The sequence below is a fragment of the Oryctolagus cuniculus genome, chromosome 4, assembly GCF_051225735.1.
Source record: "Oryctolagus cuniculus isolate XC-2025 breed Fujian yellow rabbit chromosome 4, ASM5122573v1, whole genome shotgun sequence".
NCBI classification, from domain to species: domain Eukaryota; kingdom Metazoa; phylum Chordata; class Mammalia; order Lagomorpha; family Leporidae; genus Oryctolagus; species Oryctolagus cuniculus.
This window is the reverse complement of record NC_142870.1, coordinates 129,226,596-129,232,157: the sequence shown is the minus strand read 5'-3', so window position 1 is coordinate 129,232,157 and position 5,562 is coordinate 129,226,596. Positions and strand designations below refer to the sequence as shown.

The following is a 5,562-nucleotide window of genomic DNA, read 5'->3' as shown; positions in this document are numbered from 1 at the left end:
ATGGAAGATTTTTCCATTTCTTGGTATCCTCTTCTACTTCTTCCTTTAAGGTTTTGTAATTTTCATCGTAGAGATCTTTAACGCCTTTGGTTAAGTTTATTCCAAGGTATTTGATTGTTTTTGTAGCTATTGTGAATGGGATTGATCTTAGAAGTTCTTCCTCAGCCATGGCATTGCCTGTGTATACAAAGGCTGTTGATTTTTGTGCATTGATTTTATACCCTGCTACTTTGCCAAACTCTTCTATGAGTCCCAATAGTCTCTTAGTAGAGTTCTTTGGGTCCCCTAAATAAAGAATCATGTCATCTGCAAAGAGGGATAGTTTGAGTTCTTCCTTCCCAATTTGTATCCCTTTAATTTCTTTTTCTTGCCTAATAGCTCTGGCTAGAACTTCCAGAACTATATTGAATAGCAGTGGTGAGAGTGGGCATCCCTGTCTGGTACCAGATCTCAGTGGAAATGCTTCCAAGTTTTCCCCATTCAATAGGATGTTGGCTGTGGGTTTTTCATAGATTGCTTTGATTGTATTGAGGAATGTTCCTTCCACACCCAGTTTGCTTAGAGTTTTCATCATGAAAGGGTGTTGTATTTTATCAAATGCTTTCTTGGCGTCTATTGAGATAATCATATGGTTTTTCTTCTGCAGTCTGTTAATGTGGTGTATCACATTGATTGTTTTGCGCACATTAAATCATCCCTGCATACCAGGGATAAATCCCACTTGGTCTGCGTGAGTTTCTTGATCTTTTATATATTCTAGTTATTAATCCTTTATCAGTTTTATAGTTTGCAAATAATTTCTCCCATACTGTCAGTTGCCTCTTCACTTTGCTGAGGGTTTATTTTGTAGTGTAGAAGCTTCTCAATTTGATGTAATCCCATTTGTCAATCATAGCTTTGATTGCCTGTGCCTCTGGGGTCTTTTCCAAAAACAACTTGCCTGTGCCAATGTCCCCAATTTTCTCTAATAATTTGATGGTATCAGGTCATATATTTAGGCCTTTAGTCCATTTTGAGTAAATTTTTGTGTAAGGTGTAAGGTAGGGGTCTTGTTTCATACTGCTGCATGTGGTGATCCAGTTTTGTAAGCACCATTTGTTGAAGACACTGTCCTTGCTCAAGCAATTGATTTTACCTCCTTTGTCCAAGATAAGTTGGTTGTAGATGTTTGGATTGATTTCTAGCAATTCTATTCTGTTCCATGGGTCTATCCATCTGTTTTTGTACCAGTAACAGGGCTGTTTTGATTACAACTGCCCTGTAATATGTCTTGCAATCTGGTATTGTGATGCCTCCAGCATTGTTTTTGTTGTATAAGAGTTCTTTAGATATCAGGGTCTCCTGTGTTTCCATATGAAGTTCAGCATCATTTTTTCTATATCTGAGAAAAATATCCTTGGTGTTGTTTTGATTGGTATTGCACTGAACCTGTAAATTGCTTTCAGTATTATGGACATTTTGATGATATAGATTATTCCAGTCCATGAACATGGAAGATTTTTCCATTTTTTTGTATCTTCTTCTATTCCTGTCTTTAATGTTTTGTAATGTGTATTATACAGATATTTGACATCCTTGTTTACATTTATTCCAGGTATTTGATTTTTTATGTAGCTTTTGTGAATGAGATTGATCTTTGCAGTTCTTTCTCTGCCATGGCATTGTCTGTGAGTATGAATTCCATTGATTTTTATGTGTAGATTTTATATCCTGCTAAGTTACCAAACTCTTCTATGAGTTCCAATAGTCTCTTAATAGAGTCCTTTCAATCCCCTATATCCATTACATCCTTTATTGCAGAATCATGTAATCTAAAAATGGGGATAGTTTGATTACTCCTTCCCATTTTTATCCCTTTGCTTTATTTTTCTTGCCTAATGGCTCTGGCTAAAACTTCTAGGACTACACTGAATAGCAATGGTGAGAGTAGGCATCTTTGTCTGGTTCCAGATCTCAGTGAGAATGCTTCCAACTTTTCCACATTCCAAAAATGGATGCTGGCCATGGGGTTTTCATAAACTGCCTTGATTGTGTTAAGGAATGTTCCTTCTATACCTGATTTGCTTAGAGTTTTTATCATAAAAGGGTGTTGTGTTTTATCAAATGCTTTCTCTTCATCTGTTGAGATAATCATATGGTTTTTATCATCTAATTATTAATGCAATGTATCACATTTATTGATTTGCATATGTTGAAGCACCCTACATAACAGGGATAATTCACATTTATTCCAGGTGAACGATCTTTCTGATGTGTTGTTGTTATTCAATTGGCTGATATTTTGTTGAGGATTTTTGTGTCTATGTTCATCAGGGAAATTGGTCTGTAATTCTCTTTCTCTGCTGCATATTTTTCAGGTTTAGGAATTAAGGTGATGTTGGCTTCATAGAAAGAATTTCGGAGAATTCCCTCCCTTTCAATTGTTTTGAATAGCTTGAAAAGTATTGTAGTAAGTTCTTCTTAAATGTCTGTTAGAATTCAGCAGTGAAGCCATTTGGTCCTGGGCTTTCCTTTGTTGGAAGGATCTTTATTACTGATTCAATTTCTGTCCTGGTTATGGATCTGTTTAGGTTTTGTGTGTCTTCACGGTTCAATTTAGGTGGGTTATATGTGTCCAGAATGTATCCATTGTTACTAGGTTTCCCAGTATGTTGTCATACAGCTCTTTGTAGTAATTTCTGATGATTTTTTTAATGTTTGTAGTGCCTATTGTTACATTTCCTTTTCATCTCTAATTTTATTAATTTGGATCTTTTCCCTCTTTTTTGGTTAGTTGGGTCAATGGTGTGTCAATTTTATTTTTTCAAAGAACCAAATCTTCATTTTGCTGATCTTTTGTATTGCTTTTTAGTTTCAGTTTTGCTTATTTCTTCTCTAATTTTCTTTTCTCCTACTAGTTTTGGGTTTGGTTTGCTGCTGTATTTCTATACCTTGAAATGCATTGATAACTCAATTATTTGATGCCTTTCCTATTTCTTGATGTAGACACCAGTTGCTATAAACTTTCCTCTTAACACTGCTTTGCATTATCCCATAAGATTTGATATGTTGTATTGTCATCTTCATTTGTTTCATCTTTGTTCATATATGAGAGCTTTCCAGGGTACAGTTTTCTGGGCTGACAGTTTTTCTCTTAAGACTTGGAATATATCTTGCCATTCTCTCCTAGCCTATAGAGTTTCTGATCAGAAGTCTGCTGTGAATCTAACTGGCGATCCTCTGAAAGTAATCTGGCATTTCTCTCATGCACATTTTAGAATCTTTTCTTTATGTTTTACAGTGGAGAGTTTGACTACAATGTTTTGTGGTGAAGATCTTTCTGGTCATGTCTATTAGGAGCTTTATTTGCTTTCTGTACTTGGATGTCCCTTTCTTCCTCCTAATTGGGGAAGTTTTCTGTAATTATTTCACTAAAAGGCCTTCTAATCTTTTCTCTTTCTACCACTTCATTTGGTAGTATCCTGTAGATTTCCAGCAATATTTTTAAGTTTTCTAATTTCTTCTTCTTTTGTCTGACTGTACAATTTCCTGTGATTTGTCTTTTAAGTCGGATATTCTTTCTTCTGCTTCACTGATTCTGCTGTTAAGTCTTTCCACTGCATTTTATTTGTTCTGTTGAATTCTTCATTTCCAAGATTTCATTATGACTTCTCTTTAAGATTTCAATTTTGTGGGAGAAGTTTTCTTTCATGTCATATATGGATTTCACTAGTTTGTGAATTTGCTTCTGATTAGTCCTAAGTAATCCTACAATCAATTTTATGAATTCCATTTCTGTTGTTTCTTCAGTCTCTTCATCTTCACAATCTAATATGGAAGTGTTGTGTTCTTTTGGGCATGTCATGTTGTCTGTTTTTATTCTTGTTTCCTGAATTGCCACATTTACTATTTGGCATTTACAGAGATATTCATTGGTTTCTTTTTTGTTTTCTCCCTGTGTTGGTTTTGATCTTTGGATTATATTTCTGTGGATTAGTAGAGTTTTTGCTTTTTCAGTGAATACCTAGAGGAGTATGCTAAGTGTGGCCAGGGAGCCCTGTTTAGCGCTCCAGGTTGAAGGGAGTGCCCAAGGTGACACCCACGTTTGGCATGGTAAATCTCCTCTTCTTTTTATTATAGGGGAGCTTTGTTTAGCTCTTTTGGTGTAGTCTCAGCTCACCTCTTCTCCTCAAGGGAAACTAGTGCCTGGGCACTAACCCCATTGGGTATAATATTCATCTGTACCGACACGAGAACCACTCAAAGGATCTGTGCCGTACTTGATGTAAGCACAGATTCTGTAGCAATAACACTCACCAGGGAATCAGGGAGCTCTGAGCATGTTGAGCCTCCCATAGTGACTGCCCAAAGTCCCAGCCACACTTAGAGCAGGCAAGCACTGCTCCTGATGACTTAAAGCAGGCAACTATCTGCTCCTGTCCTTTGATGACTGCTCCATGTCTTAAGTACTCCACACAGTCTTCAGTTTGGGATAAAAGCAATTCACCTGAGGGAGCTGCCAAGTGGTCTTGGCCACCACACTTTTCCAGGATGCTTTTTCCTACTGTTCTTTGAAGTCTTCTTTTCTGGCTTTGAAAGACTTATACAACAGTTCTAGTTTTATAGGATTTATCTTCAGGTCACTTCAGATCCTTTGTCAGAGGCTTCCCAAGCAAACAACTGTGTATGAGCCATTAAAATTCTGTCTCCTGTGTATCTAACCAACTTATCTCCTGCATAACACACTTCATCTGGATTCTTTCCTGTAATATCATAAGGATTCTCTCTCATTGTTCTAGGTTTCAGATCACAGTAGGCAGAATTTGGATCTAAATATCTCAAATATTTTGCAATATTTTCTGGAATCCTGAGATTCAGCACAATAATCTCATCTCTTGAACTCAAAATTCTGCCCAGGCATGTCAATGTTATCTGTATATTGATCTCCATCTTCATTTTCACTATTATAATCAAAATATGGAAAGCTTCATGAATTTGTGTGTCATCCTTACACAAGGGCCATGCTAATCTTCTTTGTGTCATTCCAATTTTAGTATATGTGCTGTTAAAGTTAGCACTATGGTTCAAGTTTTAAACTTTAGCCCCAAGTAGTTTTCAATCATGTTTTCCTATATAAATTTTTATACATAATATTAGTATTGTTTGTGAAAGAAATGGTAACTCTTTTGCAAAGCTGTATTAAACGTCCAGAGCATGACTTTTGAATGAACACTGAAACCATTGTATTGTATATCAAAACACTGCTACTTATATATTTTCACTGCAAAATAGTCTTGAAATATACTCATGATTTATACAGACAGAGGCTAGAATTTAGTAGCCCTAGTCTGTTTCCAAGTAAAAGACTGTTTCTACCACATTATGCAAAATAGTGGCTAAATAAAATCTTCAAATAAATGTACCTATTTAAAAGCATATAAACAAGCAAAGAAAATATGTTTTACAAGAGGTAGCAAAAAATAAATCTTCTAAAGACTAGTTCTGATTCTGTAATCCACACACTCATAGAATTTTATAGGAATTGACTATTATCTATAGAAGAAAATTTAAAGCTGCATTTCC

General features: G+C 35.7%; 1 non-coding gene across 1 annotated transcript; it reads right to left on the bottom strand.

Annotated features, from left to right (window-relative positions):
- Nucleotides 1-4,950: 4,950 nt before the first annotated feature.
- LOC127483039 (U6 spliceosomal RNA) lies at nucleotides 4,951-5,057 on the bottom strand. Its single transcript, XR_007909013.1, has one exon. It is a non-coding gene; the product is annotated as a U6 spliceosomal RNA (small nuclear RNA).
- Between the last annotated feature and the right edge of the window lie 505 nt (nucleotides 5,058-5,562).